This window comes from Heloderma suspectum, chromosome 1, assembly GCF_057233095.1.
Source record: "Heloderma suspectum isolate Gila_16-S chromosome 1, 16-S_ref, whole genome shotgun sequence".
Lineage (NCBI taxonomy): Eukaryota > Metazoa > Chordata > Lepidosauria > Squamata > Helodermatidae > Heloderma > Heloderma suspectum.
Window position 1 is genome coordinate 154,542,826 of NC_139458.1, and position 24,368 is coordinate 154,567,193.

The window sequence follows — 24,368 nt, forward strand, 5'->3', positions numbered from 1 at the left end:
TGTCTAGGGGCCATAGGATTGCTCTCTTAGTCACATTTATAGATTTATGTTTATTTAAAAGATTTTTAACCTGCCTTTAAGAGCACACTGCCCTCACAAGGCAGCTTACAATATTACAAAAATATGAAACGTACAACTTACAATTACACATGCGTGCACACATATACCAGTAGCAGCAGCTAATGATTTTTGAGCATCAAACACAGACTGGAATAAATGTGTCTTCAGGATGTTTTTTAAAACCCAGCAGTGATGCATCCATACATAACTCCCTGGGGAAGGAGTTCCAAAGGTGTGGGCCACTGCTTAGAAAGCCTTGAATGCAGCAGCTGAAACTCAAAGCAGGCTCCCTATTGCAATTAGAACACATGTCCAGTTACTTATGCAGGAACACCGGGGAGGGGTTTCTCTGAGAACAGGTAATCCTTACTGTTAGGTTCTGTAAAATGAAATCTTTTGAGGTGTAAGGGTTAAAGGGACTGTCTTAATGGATCTTTCTTAGGATATGCAGTCTGCAACAAATTGAGCAACACACATTTGAGAAGGATCAAAAACCAGACAGGATGCAGCGGAGCTCTGCATGATATACTTCAGATGGAACATGTCATTCACTAGACAAAACTGCTTTTCTTACCACAGATCAAATGAGACAAGCCGAGAAATCCTCCAAATATCTCCAGGAGAAACACATCTGTTAACCTTGCATGCAAGGAGAATCTACTTGCATCTTGTTCAAGTTACCTCTTCCTCTGCACCCAACGCAGGTCATTTTTAAACTATGCGCTAAATAAAAAACAAGTTTCCTAGAACAGACAAGAGCATAATTTTGGCCACATGTTTGCCAAGAATGCCAAGCACTCCAAAAGGTGTTTTTTTTAATGTAACAAAACAGAAATTGCTTGTATTTTTTAACGTATTTCATAGCTTAAACTACAATTCACTATAACAAAAACAAGGAACTTCAAATACAGACTGCAGCAGCATATCTCAATTTTATAAAGGCATTATGCCTCAGTAGAAAATTTAAAGGAGAGGGAGATTTACAGCTGCTAAGTCCTACCCAGGCAGACTATGTTCCTATTAATATGCCTCTTTGGGGTCATCCATTTTTCCTTAGTGCTGTTTTTCATCCTGGCTACATTTAAAAAGTAGAGAGCCAGTGCTCTGTCCTAGCTTTCACAGGCATGAATGGGAAAAATAAAGCTGTGAGGTTCTCTTTTGGTATAACAGGTATGCATGCTAAAAACATGAGGCAGGGGCTATACAGCATGCTCAGTCAATAGAATATTGGCCTAAATCTAGCCAGACAGAAATGCTAATGATACATTTGTGTCAGACAATATAAAAGTCATAAGGAGTAGACTAATTGCCTTAATTTATTTCTGACAGTACACTGAGAAAGCAAAGATGGCAGCACATTCAAATGTCTCCTTCAAAATTGGGCGGGACAGCTAATACTTTGGAAGACAGAAACAAAATTCAACGTGATCTTGATAGACTGGAGCGCTGGGCAGAAAACAACAGAATGACATTTAATAGGGATAAATGCCAAGTTCTGCACCTAGGAAAAAGAAACCAAATGCAGTTACAAGATGGGGGATACATGACTCAACAACACTACAAGCGAGAAAGATCTTGGAATTGTTGTTGATCACAAGCTGAATATGAGCCAACAATGTGATGGGGCTGCAAAAAAGGCAAATGCTCTTTTGGGCTGCATTCATAGAAGCATAGCTTCCAAATCCTGGGAAGTACTAGTATTACTCAGCACTGGTTAGGCCTCATCGGGAGTACTGTGTCCAGTTCTGGGCACCGCACTTTAAGGAGGATGCAGACAAACTGGAGAGGGTTCATTGGAGGGCAACAAAGATGATCAGGGGACTGGAAGCAAAGCCCTATGAAGAGAGACTGAAAGAACTGGGCATGTTTAGCCTTGAGAAGAGAAGACTGAGGAGAAATATGATAGCGCTCTTCAAGTACTTGAAAGGTTGTCACAGAGAGGAAGGCCAGGATCTCTTCTCGATCATCCCAGAGTGCAGGACACGGAATAATGGGCTCAAGTTACAGGAAGCCAGATTCCGGCTGAACATCTGGAAAAACTTCCTGTTAGAGCAATACGACAATGGAACCAATGACCTAGGGAGGTGGTGGGCTCTCCCACACTGGAGGCATTCAAGACGAGGCTGGACAGCCAGTCTGGGATGCTCTGACTTAGATTCCTGCATTGAGCAGGGTGGACTTGATGGCCTTGTAGGCCCCTTCCAACCCTACTATTCTATGATTCTAAGCTATTGGTTTGGGGGTTGGCTTCTTTTCTTTTTTTACAATAAAATGGTCTGAATGAAAATGTCTCAGTTCCCACATTTGTTTAAAAGAGCACAATTTCTCAGGTCAGCCTCTCCCTTTTTTTTCTTGGAGAAAATAGAGTCCCACAATTAACTTCGTCATGGCTGTTTTTTAGCTGCCTGTCAGGTTATTGCTAAAATAAAGTGACATTCAAACACACCAGAACTGCTCGTCTTTCTCCTCTCTATCCACACCCTCATCCCCCACCAAAAAAAAACTGAATCTAACTTTAATCCAGCAGGATTCACAAGTACTAAGTAAATTACTGCTAATGTTAAAAGACGTAAAATTATGCATGTTGCAACAGAGCAAACCAGCCAGATCACACGTTTTCCCTGTTTGGAACATGGAGCCATTTCCAAAGCCTAAATCAGGAGTGGGGAACATGTGGGATTCCAGATGTTATTGGACTGCGATTTCCATCAGCCCTAGCCAGCATAGCCAATGGTAACAGATGATGGGAGTTACCATTGGGAGTTACCAACTAGGGGGGCACATGTTTCCCACCCCCTGTCTTATTCAAGACAGATCATTCCTTGTCTTTGGGTGGGTTTCCATGGCCGAAAGCAACCCCATGTCAAATACACATAGAAGACCCCCGGACCACTGCATATACCTTCAGCAGGTACCATTAAGGCAACAAGCGACTGTTCCTTTCTCCAGTTTGACCCACGACATGTTTGGAAGCTTAACTTTAAGAGCCCCAATGCCTATTAAAATAGAACAGGTCTGACATGGTAGAGTGAACAGCGGGTTGGTATTTGGCCTGAATTCAGTTCCACTTCAGCCATGGACTCACTGGTTAGTCTTGAATATCATCAATAACAAATATTTCTGTAGTGATCTTTTAATGTCCAAAGAGTTTCACACACATTATTTCAGTAATCTTTAAAACAACCCTGTTGTGGGCCGCATTCCCTTGTGGGTAATCTGTCAGGGGCTGCATGTTGGTGGAGAGTGGGACCAACAGGGGCAGAGCCAAAGGAAGCTGAATCACCCCTTTTCTCTTTCTGCCACCTCCTTTTATCTCTCTTTCTGCCACCCACTTCTCTCTCTCTCTCTCTCTCTCTCTTCCTTCCTTCCCACCCAGTGGGCTGCCAGACAAACGACATCTCACCCTTGTCACAGGTCTGAATGGATCCCATGCAGGGGGCCACATGAAATCAGGGCACGAGCCACTCATTGTCCACCTCTTCTGTAAGGTAAGCACATAGGAAGAGCCCTGCTGGATGGGAACCAAAGGCCCGTCTTATCTAGGCTGACCATACGTACCATTTTAAACGGGACAGTACCATTTTTTTCATATTTCCCGACCGTCCTGTCATTTTAAAATAAATGTCAATTTTGTCCCATTTTTAATTTTTTGTAAAAAACTGAACGTGTTTATCATAAGGCTCTATGCTAATCAACACGTGCAGTAAAACTACTAGTGTGACGAAAGAGGAAGTTCCATTTACGTTATCCAGCCAGGGCCAGGCTTCTTGAGCTAGCGACGATCAGGCACCGCCCCCTTGCTTGTCTGCAGTGGCGGGGAATTCAAGAGGTGGCCGCTAAGCCCCATTCAGCGTGTGGGAGCCAGGAGGGTGAGTCTCACTGTTATTTCTACCATCATTCCGCCCATAGAGATTCTTTCTCTAATAAAACTTTTGTTATCGTCTTACTTTTTCATGAATACAGAATACTGCATAGCCCCGTCCTGTTTTTGTCTCAAGGAAATATGGTCAGCCTAGTCTTATCCAGCATTCTCTTTCCCACAGCCAGTGGCCAGCCAGATGCTTCTGGAAAGCTTGCAAGCAAGGGGTAAGGAGGGTAACAGTCCACCTTCATTATTTGTTCCTCAGCAACTGACACTGCCTTGGGAGATGAGGGGAGAAGTCACAACTCTGGGGTAGACCCAGTGCTGGCTCCAGGTTTTGGAGGGTCCTTGGGAAAGACCCCCAGTGGAGGCCCCTCTCTCAGTGGGTCTACCTGCTTACCAGCATTGTCACCAGCAGCTGCTGCTCTACTTCTTCTGCTCCTCATCATTGCTACCACCTGCTTGCTTGCTGGGCACAGTCAAGGACCAAATAGGCAGTGGCATCTACTATTCCCCCGTCACACCACCACCATTGTCTGGGCCAGATCAAGAGGCAACTGAGCAAGTGGTGAAGAGGAGGAGCAGGTCCAGGGAGCTCTTGTCAGCAGGCCCCCTGCTGGGGCATGGGCCCTCGGCAGGTGCTCGACCACGCCGACCCTTGGTGCTGGCCCAATGTAGGCCATATGCCTTGCATGCACACAGTTCCTGGTTCAGCCCCTGGCATTTCCAGTTGAAAGGAAGACAGGCAGCAGGGCTGGGGAAGCCATTGCCTGAGACCCTGGAGAGCTACTGCTAGTCAAAGTATACAACACTGGGCCAGATGGACCAACAATCTGACTCATCTCCTTATGTTCAGGTTATGTGTGTTATGTTTTCTAGAAATGAATCTTTAAGATATAAGAATACTCTTAATCCAGACTCACACTGGAGACAGTGGAAGTAAGTACTCGTTCATAACGCCTCATGAGGCCTATATAGGTGGCTGCTTGTAACATAACCCCATGACAAGCACATCCACATGACAAGCCATGTGTGTGAAGCGGCCACAACCATTTCAACCACAGTAACGCCAACCCCTGGTTAGGTTGGCATATTTGAAATCACCAAAGCACTATGGGGAACCACTTCCCACAAACTTTGAAAACAGGGTTCAAAATGTAACAGCACAGCTAAGAGGAATCCAGTAAAAATGGGTACACAGCTCACTACATCTTGCAGTTATTGGTATTATGGCTGACTTCCCATGATCTCCAAGCTCTCCATTTACAAAGGAACTCAGTAGAGCACTAATGATTTTGGATACTGGAAATAAATACATAAAGTTCTTAGAACTATGCAGTGTGTTCACAGATTTTCTGCTCCTTGGAACCCTACCCTCTCCAACACTATTAGGGTCCTACAATGTGCCGACAATGACATCATCCTATGAGTTGGAAAGTGGAAATTAATTTTTGAGTTTTGAGCCATGCCTGTTCCCTTTACACCTCCACATGCCGGACGCTAAAGGGCTTAACCAACAAAACTGAATTAAAGCCATACAGCCTTTATTGTTTTGCACAGGCTCCATGTTAGATGGGAAATAATCAGACAAGTGTTCGACAACAACAGTTATAGACAAGGTCTTAATTTACAGGGGGTTCAGACAACGTCACCTTCTATTTGTAAACCTCCTATGCTTTCCCACCACTTCTTCCACCTTTTTTCTTTCTAGAAAAAAATGCAATAAAGAGGAAAAGATGAGGAATATCCATCTCTGTACACGTTTTTTAAAATCTCACCTGCGGGAACCTCCTGTCTGAATCTGGACTGCAGGGGGAGAGGCAGTTAATGCTTTTCCCCATTCCATTTCCACCATGCAAATCCCTCCCCTGAAACTGCTGTTTGCCCCAGAAGGGAAGCTTGGGACAATTTAGCATAAAATAGATTTTCCCAAAACAACAATTTAACACTGGGTGCTAGATTGCTTATGCATTGTTGTTTTGAAAGGTTTCAATACTATTTATTTATTTATTTCATTTCTATACCGCCCAATAGCCGAAGTTCTCTGGGCGGTTCACAAAAATTAAAACCAAACAGCACACAATAAAACAATTTAAAATATATAGAACATTAAAACCACAATATAACAATACAACCACAATAAAACCTAGAAGCAGTGCAGGAGTTTAAAATACAGATTTAAAACAGCAAAGATAAAAATTTAGAAAGCTAAAATGCTAAAATGCCTGGGAAAATAAAAAGGTCTTCACCTGGCGCCGAAAGGAATACAATGTAGGTGCCAGGCGAACCTCACTAGGGAGCTCATTCCAGAGCTGGGGTGCCACAGCAGAAAAAGCCCTCCTCCTAGTAGCCACCTGCCTCACTTCCTTTAGTAGGGGCTCATGGAGAAGGGCCGCTGACGATGATCTTAAGGCCCGGGCAGGCACGTGGAGGCGATCCTTCAGATAACCTGGCCCCAAGCCATTAAGGGCTTTGAATGTTAACACCAGCACTTTGAATCGGGCCCGGAAATGGAATGGCAGCCAGTGCAGCTGGAAAAGTACTGGCGTAATATGAGCTTGCAGGCCAGTCCCTGTTAACAATCTTGCTGCCCTATTTTGGACCAGCTGAAGTTTCCGGACCGTTTTCAAAGGCGACCCCACGTATAACGCATTGCAGTAATCCAGACAAGAAGTTATCAGAGCATGGATAACTGTAGCTAGGCGATCTCTGTCCAGATAAGGGCATAGTTGGTATACCAGCCTAAGCTGATAAAAAGTGCTCCGTGCCACCGAGTTCACCTGTGCCTCAAGTGACAGTTCTGGATCCAAGAGCACCCCCACACTACGAATGTGATCCTTTAGGCAGGGGGAGTGCAACCCCCTCCAGAACAGGTTGAATATCACCTAGCCAGGCAAAAGAACCACCCAGTAACAGTACCTCCTTCTTGTCTGGATTGAGTTTCAGTTTATTGGCCCTCATCCAGTCCATTACCGTGCCCAGGCACTGATTCAGAACAGCCACTGCCTCACCTGGTTTTGATGAGAAAGAGAGGTAGAGCTGGGTGTCATCTGCATATTGATAGCACCTCAGCCCACACCTCCGGATAACCTCCCCCAGTGGTTTCATGTAGATGTTAAAACAGCATGGGGGATAAAATAGAGCCCTGTGGAACCCCATGGCACAATTGCCATGGCACAGAGCAATAATCCCTCAGCACCACCTTCTGGAATCAGCCCTCCAAGTAGGAGAGGAACCACTGCAGTGCAGTGCCTCCAACTCCCAACCCAGACAAACTATCCAGAAGGATACTATGGTCGATGGTATCGAAATGCAGCACTCGCATATGAGAGGGGGGAATTAATGACTAACACAATTAGCCACAATGCTTGGGTCCCATACTGGCCAAGCAGATACACAAACTAAATGAGGATTGCGGCATAGCGAGCTGGTTCACACATTAACAGCTGACTATGGGCTAAACAACCTGCAGTTAGCCATGGCCACGCCAGAGCGAGCGAACACACTGCTTCCTGCACACTTGCCACTTCCACTTTCTTTCCTGATAGCCAAACAACCTAGGAATGACCTTTGCCTGGGTTGCTGTTGTGACTTGTGAACCTGGCACTCTGGGTTGTTGAGGGAGAAAGAGCCCAGAGTTTTAAGCCAACAACAAACCATGGGTTCAAACCCTGGCTTGTTTCTGTCAAAACAACCCAGAATGCTGGGTTCACATGTCATGGCAACAACCCAGGGACGTGGCACTCCTGGGTTGTTTGGTGATCCGGAAAGAAAGCGGAAGTGGTGGGCATGCAGGAGGGAGTACGCTAGCTCATTCCAGTGTGAATATGGCTAGCTATGGGTTGTTTAGCCCATAGTTAGCCACTACATGCAAATCAGGACAAAGTCTTCATATGTATTATTACAAAATATCCACAAAAACATTGGTATACAAACCACAATAATAGTTCCTGTCAGAAGTATTGGCAGAGCCAATAAATATAATTGGGAAGAGACAGTAGCTCAGCAGTGGAGAAGGTTCAGTTCCTGACATTTGGCAGGGCTGGGAAGGATCACAACCTGAAATCCTGGTGAGCATCTGCCAGTGTAGACAATACTGAGCTAGATGGACAATGGGCTGATTCAGTGTAAGGTAGTTTCCTATGTTCCTAATTGCAATGGATGAATGGAAGAGCAAGGCGATTATCACAGACGAGGTGTCCCCATGACAACAGAAGGAGAAGTGAGTGGTGGCTTACCCGGATTTTTCAAGGAACTGGTTTTGTTCCACATAGGGCTCCAGGAACGAGTGCACCACACCATTCTAAGTCACTTCACAGGAACATACTTCCAGGTGGGGGTTGGAATGAACGTCACCAAACTGGCAGGGGCTGCTCAACCAAAAAGAGAGGCTCCCCCCTCTCCAGGATCTAGCCCCCTGTCTCCTTCCCCTGAAGCTCCCGGAATGCAAAGCTTCAAAGCTTCACATTAATTACTTCCTTACAGCAACAAAGCAAACAGTAAAGAAACACAGCATCGATATTTAGGGAACAAGGCTCATTGAACACAATGGGAGTTACTTCTGAGGAGACACCTGCTTCCCCAACCTATGCTCGATTCTGCCAATTTTGTTTTTATTCCTTTCCCTCCCCTATCTCACTATCGCACATTTGCCAGCAAGTCCTATAGCTATCTCACTATCGCGCAATTGTGTGATAGTGAAATAGTGATGGGGGCTATAGGGCTGGCTGGCAAATGCGCGATAGTGAGATAGTGGGTATTGCCAGACAAAAGCACTATTTCGCTTTGATGTGTTGCTTTTAAAAAAAAAGTTATAGGCTTCCTGGACCACACCTATACTTTGCGGGGATGGCCACCAGAGTTTAGTGGTAGACAAGGTGAAGTACATGGCATGAGGTAGCGCAGAACTCTGATGGCCAGCCCTGAAATGGCGGAAACATTGGGGAAACACAGGCAGAGAAAACATTGGGGAAACACCCCTTGACTGGGGTCAGTGAGGTCACAGCCAGGTGAAAGACACACTCCTGGGCAGAATTATCATGCTAGAGTAAATGCGGACGGTGGTGCACACCACAACAGAAGCACAGACAAGCTGAATTAAGGAAAACAATCGGGCTAAAAATAGTCTCAGAAGAACCCACTTTTCGGCGCAAAACTCCAGGGCAGCTTCGAGACGACCACGATGTCATGTTCCCAAACAACCTCTGAACGCAGCAACCTCACAGTAAATTGCTCATGGAGACACCCCAGAGGCAAGTGATACCAGCTTCTACAATCAACAACACTTTCAGACTTTTCATTTACTATCCACCACTATCCACTTCATATATCTAATAAAATTGGCTCTTGCCTATGAAAGTTTATTCCTCCATAAGATTTGTTTGTCTTCAAGTTGCCATAGGATTCTCATTTTTTTTTTTTTACAACCGCTACTTTTCTGCCATGAGCATACTATCTCTCCTGAAAAACAACACTGTGTTGATGTGTCATGTGGCCATTTCATACATCCAAGCTATGCCTTTCTGCAAACATCAAGTAATTAACACATGTGTGAATTGATCTATACTAACCAGAACACACACAAAAAGATTGTAGGGGAGTTCAGAATGAGCCTACTTCTCACCTAGAACATTTTGAAAAGAAAAATTGTAATTTCCTAGTGCCAAACATTTTTATACAATTCTTTAAAAATTCGGTGTGGTATGTTCATCCTCATGATTACCCGTGTTTAACAATCTTAACTTTAACAAGGACATCAGACTGACTCCACCTTGGCAATATTCATCTAGGGCAGCCTTCCCCAACACGGTGCCCTCCAGATGTTTTGTACTTCAACTCCCATCAGCCTCAGTCAGCATGGCCAATTGTCAGGAATGCTGGGAAATGTAGTCCAAAACATCTGGAGGGCACCAGGCTGGGGAAGGCTATTTTAGGCAGTGGCACATGGAACTTGCTGTTTTAAGCACATAGGTTTTGTCTGCTTGCAGAATTGCAAGGGGTTTCAAAGGTTCCATCTCCAGAGAGTCCTTTCCAAACCAACTTGTCTTCCGAAAAATCTTTGCACATCTATTACACAACTAATCTGTAATACAACCTGTATATCTGTATCTGCCTGGTATCCAAGTTCTTAACATATACCTCACACCCACTGATAATGAGCAGTACTGCTTATGGAGCTGACAAACCACTTTGAGGAAAGCTTAGTGGTCCACCTGCTGAGCCAATATTTTCTCTTGTACTCCAGAGCTATAAAACTTGCAGAACACCAAGGTACACAAAGCATTCAGGGACCCCACACAGTCCATGCCACAGTCATGTTGTTTCAGGCCTGGATCCTCAGTTCACATCAGTGGAGATGTCAGAGGTCACTACGTGAAAATGACCAACCACCCTCCTTTGAAAGCCACAATCCAGACAAAAGGAAGCTTATATTTTAGAACGGAACAATATGTGCACAGTCAAAAAATTATCTTCATTCTGATATGGATCTTTAGACACAGTGAGATCAAACAGTATGTAAAACCCTTTGATGGAAATGTAGTTCTTCTAAAATATGCACAAGGTAATTGGGAACACATTTTACAATACCTGGGATTATAAAAATGGTAGTTCTGCAGCTGCATAGAACAAATAGTGTTGAAACGTTTTTCCTTCTGCCTGAAAAAGATCTCATGGCCATTTTCCACCATATGAATCTTATGTTAAAACGGGCTCTTTGAAATGATCCTGCCTCCCCCAACCCTTGAGATCCATTGGGAGAAGCTCTGCTTCGGGTGCTATCTATCAGTTTGTAAAAACCTATCAGCTAGGGCTGAAAATGGAAACTTTTCATCACGTCTTCACAACTGTGGAACTCCCTTCTAAAGGAGGCCTGACAGAGCTTAACGTTATCTTTTCAGAAGATGGGTGACAGCTTTTCGTTTTAGGTAAGCATTCATACAAATTTAGTATTATGGATAATTGTTGGATGGGATTATTTTGCTATAGTTTATCAGGCTTCATTGTATATTTAAATAATGGCCAAGATCCAAAGGGCCACATGCAACCTACTGTGTGCACATCGGGATTCAGCCTCCTTTCTCCCAGTGGCAATCTCCTACAGCCCCCAAAGAACTGCCCCCTAAGGTTGGGAAACCCTCCATAGAAGAGTTCCATGCAGTGGAGGCTGGTGGCTCCTATTTCAGTGGGGCAGTGAATCCGCTTTGGGTTTGAGTCAGAACCCCCCAGAACTCTAAAGGAGCTATCCACGGTGCTGAACCATGTCCCCAAAATGGGTTCAGCATCTTGGATAGTTCCTTTAGAGTTCTTACTGAAACCCGGAGTGGATTCACTACCCCACTGAAATAGGGGCCACCAGCCTCCGTTTATTCCATGAGGCATGAGGGATTCCAACCAGAAGGGAAAATGGCAACATAAGATGTCAAAGTGTCCACACAGAAGTGCTTTGCACATGCACACTGGCAACTTCTTTGGATCCCAGCCACAGTATTTCAGCTTTGTTTTATAAGCTACCTTGGCTTCTTCTTTTTTAAAGAAAATCATGAGATAAAATAAAATATGTAAGGAAGGATCTGAAGGAGTCTGGCCACTAACAATATTTATGTTGCACTAGTGGAAACAAATGCTCACACAACACGAGTAGCGTTTTCTAGCAGTGGCCTGTGTCGTGCAAACAGCCCCTGTGTGTGTGTGTGTGTGTGTGTGTGTGTGTCCATGTTGAGGCGGGGGGAGATCAATGACATAGTGGGAGGAAATACAAAAGTTGGATGCCAGATGGTCTCCTGCTCAGCTTAGACTGGAGCTAAGCAATTTTATTATAGCTAGTTCCCTCCGCCCCCCAAAAGCTACAATTTGGTCTATCTGCCCAGGCTACCTAAAAGAAAGGGACTTGTTATGAGAATAATATAAGAGAAAGAAAATTGTAACTGTGCCTGAACACTTGGAAGAGGGTTGAAAAGAACTATAAAGTCAAACTTGTGTATGACCATTTTGGCATTAGGAAAATGATGTATCTGTCCATTTTTCCTCACGTTCTGAGATGTGAGTAGGAAAAAACAACACTGGAGCTGGTCCAAATCACACAAGTGGTTTTAATGCACTTAACTTAATTCCAGCCTAACACATATTTACATTACAAGCATTCAGTCCTTTTGCAAAAAATAAAATAAAGTATATAATACTGGAATCTTCTAAATACAGAGCAATTTAGGATTATTAAAAAAATAACCTCAAAGCCTTACTTATCTGTAATTAGAACTACAGAGGTTTGGAGCTAGCTGGTTGGTATGAAGAAATGAAAACTCTTTGGCCGCAGCAACTCTTGAAGATGGTAATTTAGGGGGTTGTAGCATCATGAAACAGGACTCTTGACAAGCAATTTCTTGAATGACTATAATTTCAAAGAGCATGAAATGGATAACTAGCTTAAACTTTTTACATAGCTTAGTAGAAAGAAAGAAAGAAAGAAAGAAAGAAAGAAAGAAAGAAAGAAAGAATCAGTCTCTTCCATTTAATACAAATGTGTTTTATTGATGACAATGAGTTACTTAGTTCGCAATCCTATGCATGTTTAGACAGATAGAAGTCCTACAATTCACAGTATTCCCCAGCCAGCCATGCTGGGAGTTGTAGGATTTTTCTCTGTCTAAACATGCATAGGATTGCACCCTGAATGTTCTTGCAGTCAGATTAGCTGGTCACCTTGATGATATGACCACAAATTAACACAGAGTTTAGGTGCACAAATCAATAGGTTGGTGCCTAATTCTATATCAGATTATGGCCATTAGTTATACAGTCAGGGCCAGAAATATTGGAACAAGGATAACAGTTTTAGGAGTTGGTCTCTGTACACCACCACACTGAAGTTGAAAGGAAACACACTCAGATGGGAGCGAAGTCAGGACTTTCAGCTGTAATTCAAAGGATTTGACAAAAGTGGGGCACCAACCATTCAGGAAGGACATCTTTGAGCCATCGCTGGTGGCTCATAAGTAATGGAATGAATGGCTGACAAGCAGCTGCATGGCCAGGTGTGGCCCATTTCCTGGGTACCCCATGACCAATCAAGCAGATAAAAGGCCTGGAGGTGGTTCTGAGTGTCACATTTGCATTTGGTAGCTGTTCACTGGAACTCCCAACATGAGGTTCAAAGAGGTGTCCATGCAAGTGAAGGAGCCCATCATTAGGCTGAGGAAACAAAATAAACCCATCAGAGAGACAGCAAAAACAGTGCGAGTGGCCAGCACAACAGTTTGGAACATCCTGAAAAAGAAGGAATTAACTGGCAAGCTCAGCAACAGCAAAAGGCCTGGAGGACCACGAAAGACAACTAAAGTGGATGACCGCAGAATGCTGCTCATGGTGAAGAGGAACCCTTTCACAACATCTAGCCAGGTCAAGAATGCTCTTGCGGAGGTAGGCATGTCATTGTCAACATCTACAGCCAAGATATGGCTTTATGAATGTAAATTCATAACACAACAAGGTGCAAACCACTGGTAACGCTCAAGAACCGAAAGGCCAGATTAGCCTTTGCCAGCAAACACTTAAAAAAGCCTGCCCAGTTCTGGAATAAGAGTCTTTGGACTGATGAAACCAAGATGAACTTGTACCAGAATGATGGGAAGAGAAAAGTATGGAGAAGGAAAGGAACAAAAGCATACCACATCATCTGTCAAACATGGTGGAGGCAGTGTTATGGCATGGGCATGTATGGCTGCCAATGGAACCGGGTCACTGGTGTTAATTGATGACCTGACTGCTGATAAAAGCAGCAGGATGAATTCTGAAGTGTATAGGGCTATACTTTCTGCTCAGATTCAGCCAAATGCTGCCAAACTGATAGGACGCCACTTCATATTGCAGATGGATAATGACCCCAAACATACAGGAAAAAGCTACCCAAGAGTTTCTCAAGGCAAAGAACTGAGATGTTCTTCAGTGGCCAAGTCAGTCACCTGATCTCAGCCCAATAGAGCATGCTGTTCACTTACTGAAGACAAGACTGAAGGCAGAAAGACCCACAAACCAGCAGCTGAAGGCAGCTGCAGTAAAGGCCTGGCAAAGCATCTCGAAGGAGGACACTCAGCATGTCCATGGTTCCAGACTTCAGGCAGTCATTGACTGCAAAGGATTTTTGTCCAGGTATTAAAGGCGATCCTTAAGTTTGAAATGATGTTGGTTTGTTCCATTACTTATGATCCACCAACGATGGGTGTGTGTGTATGCCACTGGCTGTACTTCCTGAATGGGTAGCGCTCCACTTTTGTCAAACCCCTTGAATTACAGCTGAAAGTCCTGACTTTGTTCCCATCTGGGTGTGTTTCCTTTCAACTTCAATGTGGTGGTGTACAGAGGCCAACTGCCAAAACAGTTATCCTTGTTCCAATATTTCTGGCCCTGACTGTAGTTTGTAACACAGGATGTTTTCTAGACCCATCCAATTCACCTTCTACTATCTGGATAATCCTTGATTAAGAGCTGGCTCATATATAAAAATTATCATAAATACTTGTTCTAACCCTTACTACTTTATGCAAGTAATGTAAGGTTAGATATGCAACAAACTGATCCACACTGTGCGCACGCTCATGTCAGCATCAGAGGATCTGCACTGTTTCCCTTTGCCATCTGAAGTCAGGCAGGTGGTTACACAGGACGGGACCTTCTCAGCAGTAGCATCAAGGCTACTTTCCAAGGGAAGCCCATTTGGTTCACTCACTGTTTGGTTTTTGCTGAGCGGTGAAGATGTTCAGACAGCTTTGGGAATAAGTGATAATTGTATTGCTAGATGTTTTTTGACTATTGATCATATTGCTATGGATTTCATTTGGGGCTGCACTTATATTTTTAATGCCTTATTTGGTTTATACTTTGCTTACTGCTTTGTTTTATTTTATTTTTAAGTTGTCTGATGGCTAGGAAGGCAGGATATAAATATATGTATCATTTGTATTACTCATGGGAGCAGATCACTCACATGAGCAAGTATTGACACATTATAATGTATGCACCTGAAAGCAAGGTTTAATTTAATTTAAATTTAATTAATTTAATTTAAATTTAATTATAAGTTTAATTTCTTAGCAGGGAGTCAAACTTGATAAGTGTCAGCTCTTTCTCAGCCTTCCATTCTTTGGGGGAAAAAGCTTTAAAATGTTCCTGTTTCCACTCAGAAGTATCTGAACTTGAGAAAACTGCATCCTTCCCTCTTTTATTTAAACCCCAAATCTTGTCTCAGGTTCATATTCACTGATTTTGAGGCGGTGAGCGGGGAGGAATAAAATCTAATGTTTGGTGAAAATCTGCTTGGCTCCTGAGATTTAAATATTCAGGGGCGGGGGTTAGAGTTGGTAGTCAAAACTACTACTGTCTCGATGTAAGATATGACCATATATAGGTAAGACACAACTATTTAAACATAACTAGCTGTAAGTCTGAAAGTACAAAATGCTGCATCTAACTTCACTTCTGTTGACCTCACTTCTGCTTTCTCCTCCCTTGTCCTCATCCTTTCCGTTTCCCATCTCTCAATGCCATTACTTGATCTGCTCTAAGCTGTGGACCTATGTTACATTTACTAGTGAGTAAGAGTAAGTGGCATCTGTCTTAGATTTGCAAGCATTGCTGTTACATCAGAGGTGTTAGAAGGTCGCTTATGCTGATGTTGTCAAATCAACGCAGGCGTTTTTGAGAGAACGAAAGTTCCGTTAAGATGGCCAACAGTCAGAAGGACCTCTGTGTTGCTGATAGGTAAGAAGGTGACAAAGACCCATGGAAGACAGGATAATATGGGATTTAAAAAACCCTCACTGAACCTAGGATAGGAGGAGTTATGATGTTACCAGGAAAGGTAGAGTATTGGGAAAAGTCATGGGCTGGGGAGATGAGGAATGTGGTGGGGTCTGAATTTCACATCCTGATGTAAAATGCTGAATATCTGTCTGTAAGTTTCTGCAACAGTTCTAGGGCTCTATCATTCATTTGTTAATATATAAAATTACAGTAGCACCTCAGTCTTCATATACATGAATGTTCCCCTTATAACATTTACCCAGTAGTATTTATTATTTATTTATTTGATTTATATCACTCTCTACCTTGTGGTCTCAGAGCAGCTTACACCATTTTTTCCTAAATGTTCTAACCCTTAGGGGCTCACCATTTAAGGCAATCAAATGGCTTGGGTAAATAAAATAGGCCAAATGAAATGAAAACAAGATAGTAAACTCTTTCTTTAAAAAAAACCAAACACTCATACCACACCATAAGTAACTGGTCCAAAACACCACCCAAAAACCAGTGCTTTTTGCTGGCAGTTCACCTGCTAAATGCTTATGTGAAGGAAGAGCTGTAAAGTTAAGTGGAATGGGTGACGGTTTCCCTAGAGCTCCACCCAGGAGATAGATGTATCTTCACTCACAGGCCCTGGAATGCTATTTGTGTCCCAGAATAACATTTTCACCTTTTTTCCAAGTTCTCCTGCGATTTACCTGAGCATTAGTATCCCACTACAAAACCTTTGCCAGTCCAGGCCTTTGGTCAGCTTCCCACAGAGGAATCTATGGGAAGAACCAGGAAGGCTAGTTAAAAAGAATGACCACTTTTAGCCCCTAGCTCATTGAATGGCTAATTCAGCAGTGGTGGCAGCCTCTGCCTTCCACGTGAATGAAAAATGCTGGGATGAGAATGTTTGTTTGACCTCACAACCCTTCCACAGTGGTTTGTATCTCTGGTGTTTTGCTAATCAAGGAAAAGTCCTCCACTGCTCTAGTGAGGCTGAAAGACTAAACATAACATCTTCTGGTGTGGTTTCACTTCAAATGAAAAATATATTCATCCTCTCCTCCTGCCGTCTGCCTGTGGTGCCAGTGCCAAGTCTGGGCAAGAAGACAAAACTTAAGTATACAAAAGAATTCATTAGACACAGCGTCCAGGAGTTCAAAAGCATAAAGTGGACCACTGGGAGATGTATGACTAACTCAAGTAGAAACATTTCATCAAAGCTCTATGCAACTAGCCTCTTTCACTCTCTCCCACCACTCTGTATCACGGACTTCCCTGGACCACTGCCATGGGCTATGATCCATCCAGTACCTGTGCAAACTCTTCATTGACAAATATTTAGAATCATCTTAAGCCACATTCATTCCCTAGACTTTCAAATTTGCCATGTGCTTCTAAGAGACCCGCATCTGATGAAGTCCACGGAGGCTTATACCATAATAAATAAATGTGTTAGTTTTTACAGTGCCAGAAGATTTGTTAAAGTACCTGAGTTGCTCTAAGCCAGTCAAATGTCTATGTTCTTCTTAACTGGTTATGTTTACACAGTTATACTGAGGTTGTTCTTGTTTTTTTCAGCAAAGCAACATACCACTTCATTTCCTGATGCTAACAGGTGTTACCCTGCTGAGCATCCACCTGGAGAAGTACTCAAATGCAGCATGGGGCATTGTGTGTATATATACACAGATGTTTTTCCAAGTGCAAAATTCTTTGCTCTAAATCCTCAAAACTAAAGTTTCTTCTTTGATATTTAAAGGACTATATGGTATAGGTCACCACACCTAAAAAAAAAGATATTGTAGAGCTGGAAAAAGTGCAGAAAAGGGCAACTAAAATGATCAAGGGGCTGGAGCATGTCCCCTACAAGAGAAGGTCACAACAGCTGGGGATTGTTTAGCTTGGAAAAAAGGAGGGTACGGGGAGACATGATAGAGGTCTACAAAATTATGCATGGTATGGAGCATGTGGACATTTTTCTCCCTCTCTCAAAATACTAGAACCCAGGGTCATCCTATGAAGCTGATTGGTGGGAGATTCAGGACAGATAAAAGGAAGCACTTCTTCACAAAGCACATAGTTAAACTATGGAACTCGCTACCACAGGATGTAGTGATGGACACCAATCTGGATGGCTTTAAAAGGGGGTTGAACAAATTCCTGGAGGAAAAGGCTATCAATGGCTACTAGTCTTGATGGCTATGTGCTACTTCCAGTACCAGAGGCAGTGAGCCTATGGACACCAGTTGCTGAGGAACATGGGTGGGAGGGTGCTGTTCTGCTCATGAGATTATACATAAGAACGTAAGAAGCTTGTGGGTTCCTGGTCAACAGCTGGTTGGCTACTGTATGAACAGAATGCTGGACTGGTCTGATCCAGCATGGCTCTTCTTATGTTCTTATGTATAATCTCATTCACTAGAAAGCCCATAGGAGCACCTGAAATCGCTTGAGATATAGGCAGTTGCCAAAACTATCAATTACATTTGCATCAAAGGGTATCAGGTAAATCACTTCTTTATGCATTGGAGGCTGCTGGTAGACACTAACCACCATAGTCAGTTTGAGCTGGCCACCTACCATAGGCTGCATTTCTGAGAAATGTACATGTGCATACCTCGCTTAGGGCTGATTCATATTTTATTCAAAATCTGTTTACTGCAGTCCACAACCAGACTGGATTCACACTTTATGTGGCAGATTTGTCCACAGCATCTTTCCCACTGAACTCGTTAATATCTGAATGAGAGATCCCATGCCGGTAAACATGTGGCAGACAGATGACCACAGCTCACAGTAATGAAGCCTATGTTCTCTGAAGCTATGTTCTCTGATGTTCTATGTTCTCAGAGAAGCTATGTTCTCTGATCCACACAGCTCTCGTTTATAGGACTGGATGAGATGTTTCAGTGCATCTAGTCCATATGACAAATAATGGCAGGGCCAGTGTTGACTAAACAATCTAGCCCCCTCCCCACATGTTGCTGCTTCTCTCAAGACTACATTCTCCCACTGAGGCCTTTTAAACGTTTGGCAGAGACTCACATTCCCAGACTTAGGTTCCCACCAAATGTCTAATTTGGCTCTGTGTGATTCTGAAAAACAGCTAGGGCATATTTCCCTAACAATGAAAACATGTCCCCTTCTAAACATACAACACCTGTGTTCCCACAAACCAGAACATCTAATAGAATATATTCACCCAGATCTTCCACTCCTTCTGCCATTTCTTCCTTACCCAGCCAGCTCCTACACTGACCAATGTGCAATTATGCAAGGAAGTGGATAGAGGCTGAGAACTCCTTGGTAATTTTGCACTGAAAGCCACAGTGTAAATGTTTTAGATAAACTTGTTCTTCCATCCCTATAATATTAGAATTCAGGGGCACCCAAAGAAACGGATTGGCAGTATGTTCAGAATGACAGAAAATGGGAAGTATTTCTTCAACCAATATATATGTCAAAAATGCTGGTATTCACTTTTTATCCCCTTAACAGTTTGGGCCAAGTTACTTAAAGGACTGCATATGCCCAAACAAACCTACCAGAATGCTAAGATCAGCTACAGAGGGCCTGCTCATATGCCTACCAGGGAGGTTAGGCTGGTGTGCATGAAAAACAGGGCCTTTTCTGTGGTGGCCCCACATTTATGGAACTCCCTCCCAACTAAAAATTGATTTTACTATATATTATATGCTGCCTTGGCTGTCACATTTTGAAAGCCTGCTAATAAATATCTGAAATAAATATATTAAAACTGATGGAAGTCACCAGTAATAACCACCGTCTTAGATGGCTTTAGAAGACCATTTCAGGGAAGTCAGATCTATCAGAAGCTATTGGCCATGATCATTATGTTCAGAAGCAATCATGCCAGTCCCTGGCAAGCAGCAGAGCTAGAAGGCTATTGCCCCTTTCATACCCTGCTTGTGGGCTTCCTGGAAATATGGAAAGGCCGCTGTTGCAGGCCACTGTGGAAACAGAAAACAATTCAATGAGCTAGACCACAATGGAGACATTCCAACAGAATTCAGTTTTATTTATTCAGTTCTGGAACAGGTATAGATCTTCTGGCTTAGCACCAATAGACATTTTGACAATGTGATCTTAAGAGTAACTGTTGTACTTTGGAATTGTGGTTTGTAAAACCAGATTATATTATTGCTTTTGGAAGTTAATAATTATGTAAGATGCGTTTGATAACAATAAACAGGAAAAATATTTTTTTAAATCCCTCTCATTCGCTCTCTCACTGAAGGAAACTCTGCTTTAAAGAACTCCCATACTTCCCAAGCTTGCCCTTCTACATCACAAGAAAAAAACCCTGGCTATGCCTCTCTAAGGCCAGAGTGCAGAAAATACTGGTGGGGGCTGTAGGGAGAAAGGAAGGGAGCGGGAAACTTCTCCTGTAAATTAATGAAAACCGTCAACAAGAAAGGAACTGTGATGGATACTACGAGAGCCCTGCTTCTTGACCTATTCACCTTGGGAGGGTCTTTGCTCTGCTGCTTAGAAAATTAAAAGGCAAGACAATTATTGGCACAAGACCAGATGTGATTCCCGCTTCATTGCACTTGCCGGCTTCCTATCGATTACAGGGACGGAAACGGAGTCTACATTGTCCAGCCTGGGGAGTAAGCATAGCAGCTGCATAGATACAGTTCCAGAGCTCTCCAGAACAAGGGCGTTAACACATTTTGCACTTTTACTGCTGGTAACGGTGTCATTTTTGTTTTATTCATCCTTTCCATTCAATAAGAGGAGTTTGCTCGGTTTTCAACCACTGCTTGTAGCATTTGGAACAACACCTCAGACAATAAAGATGAAGAAAGTTTGAAGAAACGAATATTGTCAAAGTTTCTTACACTGATTTAGGATTTTTAAATCTCAGTCTCCTGGTCTGAGGGTTTTAGAAGTGTGGTGAGATAAATCAAGATTTAAAGAAATCCATTTTGCAAAGTAACAATTAAATGACTGCCGGGCAGAGCAATCCCACCCCTTGGATCCACAGGCATGGGTCAGAGGTGCCCCTTTGCCAGCAGAGAGGAGGCCATGTCTGCCCAGAGGCCCCAATTACACCTGCGGAAAGCTCCACAGGCGGAGATGTAGCACCGCCACCGGTGATATTTCCAGCTGGCCCAGGATCCTGATATGGGGCATTCTGGCATTGGCAACGGCAGGATGGAGATGGCCTTCAACCCACAGGATCCAAAGCCCTTCATTTGCCAGTGAGGCCCCAGGTTAGGGGTCCCCCTCTACACTAGACTGGAGCTGCCATAACTAATGCTCATCCCACTGGAACCAATGAGGAGGAAATTTTAATAGATTCGAACACTGTGCAGGACAGGAAAAAGGAAAACCAATCCTCCACACCTCCCACCCTAGCCAATGCCAGCTGGCAGGTCTTTGGAAGTAGTGGATGACCTGCCATTTTGCAGCCCCCCAACCACACTTAGGATTGCACTCTTAAAGTTTAATTAGATTTTGTAAAGCATCAATAAGATTTAAATTTTAACACTCAAGGGCAAATTTTTAAAATAAAAATTGATTTTCAATTTTTTAAAAAATTGAAAATTCTGTTGCATTGTTTCAGCCCTATCAGACGAGTACCTTTGTCCCGGGGGCTTCAATATACAATGTGTATAGCTCCAGCATGGGGTCAGACAGGGTGATGGGTTTGGAGTGGGGAGGTCCACATTCAACTCCATGCTCAGCCATGAAGCTAAGTGGTCACAGTAGGTCAATTACTGTCTCTCAGTCTACCTCACAGGACTATTGTGAGGATAAGTGGGATGCGTAGGAACATACAAGAATTTCTGAAAATCACTTGAAAATGCCCCATTCACAACCGTGAGTGCATGTTCTCTGAAAATATTCAAGTGAAGAATAGGAATAAATGCAAAGGAGGACAGGGCTTCTGTAAGCAATTTTTTTGCACGTCATGCCTTTCATTTAAAAAAAAAACATGTTCTTTTAAAATCTTGTTATCAATTTTTAATCAGAAAGGATGACAAGTGATTTATGACAATCTCCTTTTCATGCATGGGACCAAATTTAACAGAGAAGAGAGTTTCTGAACCTTTAACAGTTTTCTAAAATAAGAACTTGGGGCACAGGCCTAAGCACATTCAGACAGAAAAACAAGCCCTACAATTCCCAGCATGCCCCAGCCAGCCATGCTGGCTGGGGAATGCTGGAAGTTGTAGGACTGTGTCCTCTCTAAACATGCAGAGGATTATGCCCTTGATCAGTCCCTGCTTTCTTCCTCTAGCATGAGAAACTGCACCTTCCAAAAGACCATCAGGGTACACAAGCCCTGTTCTCCTCCACATTCATTCATATTCTTTGTCGATAATATAAACCATTATGTCATCCTGTTTTGTTTTGTATTTGGGGGGGGGGATTAAAGTTACAAAAGTAGATGAAAACCAGGTGCTTTCAATTTTACTTCTGAGACAGGCCATTACACACTGTGATGGAAAAAACTGAGTAAAAGTAATAAAAGGTCTAAAAATCAAGTGCCAACATTTAAGAATTAAAAGTATTTCTTCATCCCTGAGCATAGCCAATATAAAAAGAAACCGGATTATGGTACTTAGGAATTTGATTTTTTTTCCCATCCTTAAATAAGAGTACTTCATTCTCCTAGGATCCCTCCATGCTTTCAACAGGCATGAGAAATGAACTGTTTATAACTAGGAACAGCTTCATGCAAACTTCCAAGACGTTAATTAAAACAGACACAGGCCCAGCCTTCAGATGATGATCATCTAAAGTTTAAACCATGGTTTAGATGGATCACAAGCAAACTGTGGCAAGCCTGGGCCTCAATTAAAAGAAATTACTGTGGTTTCTGCACTGTTTTTTTTTTTAACTATCTAGAGTTAGAATAAATCATACATAAGAGTTCATATGTAAAACTATGGTTTAGGCAAAAGTGAAGAAGCTTTCACTCTCTTCCTGTCATGCATGAAGAAAGGAGGGAAGGGGAGCCCATGGCTCAACACTGCTCATTCACAATAATCCAGACCATGGTTTAGGACAGAAGTGGGCAAGTTATGGCCCTCCAGATGTTTTGGCTTACAACACCACCAGCCCTAGCCAGAATAGCCAATGATGAGGGATGCTGGGAATTATAGGCCAAAACATCTGGAGGGCCACAAGTTGCCCACCCCGGCTTAGGTGATCCTCTGAATCTGGGCCATAGTTTTCTATCATATCTGTTCATCTTCAGAATTGGAGAAGACAGCCAGTGGCTGAGTTCGGACAATCACAGAGAGGTAAGCAACCATTGTGACTGCTCCGCCTGCCCCTGCGCATTGCCACAGGCACAACCACCATTTGCATTATTCCCTGCACACGGTTTGGCATGTCATCTGAACTCAGCATGCAGCGGGGCAGACTTTATACCCACCCTACAACCCTGACTGCATGTTGTGGGTTGTAAGGTGGGTACAATCCCTGCCCCTGCCATGCCACGCACCAGGTTCGGATAACATGCCCACACACGCTGCAGTGCAGGGAATAATGCAAATGGCGGTCATGCACACGGCATGCGCAAGGGTGGGGGGAGCAGCCACGATGGTTGCTTCTCTCGCTGTGATCATCCAAACTCATCCAGTGTAGTGTAGTGGTTAGAGTGTCAAAGTATACGAGAGATCTGGTTTCAAACCCTCACACAGCTATGAAGCTTACTATGGTGACCTGCCATTTCTCAGCTTAACCTACCTCATACGGTTATTTTAATGATAAAATTGGATGGAGAACCATGCCTGCTGCCCTGAGCATCTTGGAAGAAAGGAGGGATTAACATGTAGATGTTTGCAGTGATCCTAAAAGAACTCAACATCAAAGAGAAAAGTCAGAGAAATGCAAGAAAAATGCAATGGGCCCACCTCCTCCTTTATATTCCATAACTTAAGAACATACAAGCAGAAGAAGGGCCATGCTGGATCAGACAAAAGGTCCAGCTAGTCCAGTATTCTGTTCACACAGTGACTAACAAGCTGTCAATGGGAAACCCACAAGCAGGACATGAGTACAACATCACCCTCTTGCCCATGTTCCCCAGCAACTGGCATACATAGGCATGCTGCCTCTGATACTGGAGCTAGCATATAGCCATCAGGACTAGTAGCCATCAATAGCCCTCTCCTCCAGGATTTGTCTAACCCACCCTTTTAAAGCCTTCCAAATTGGTGGCCATCGCTACATCTTGTGGAACTTTAATGCTACAGAAGATTTAAAATCATTCTTGAAATAAGGGATAGAGGGAAATATTCAAACTGACTTGGCTTGGTTTTATGAGAAGTGTAGCTATTTAGGTCAACTGCCTGCCTACCACCTACGTCACATCACCTACATCCACCCAGTAGAGGAGACCTAACAAACAAATAATGATGGTGCTTCCCACTTGCCTTTCTAAGATTGGTATTTTCTATAGAGGATATATTCAATGCTCTTCTAAGCCTGTTTGAACAACATCACTATGGAAACAGATCGGTGATGCCCTGCACCTTTATCAGCACTTCTCTATTTAATGCTCTTCTTGAATTTTCCACAAAGCCATTCAATGAACCTTAACTAATCTAAGATTCTGTTCGAATTCTCTCTTCTTCAATTTGCCTTCAAAAGACACTTTCCCACCATCAGTCCGAGT

General features: G+C 43.2%; 1 protein-coding gene across 4 annotated transcripts in view; it reads right to left on the minus strand.

Moving 5' to 3' along the window:
* The window catches only part of MYLK (myosin light chain kinase), a 274,020-nt gene that overhangs the window by 232,879 nt on the left and 16,773 nt on the right, over positions 1–24,368 (minus strand). The gene's annotated exons all lie outside the window — the stretch shown is intronic.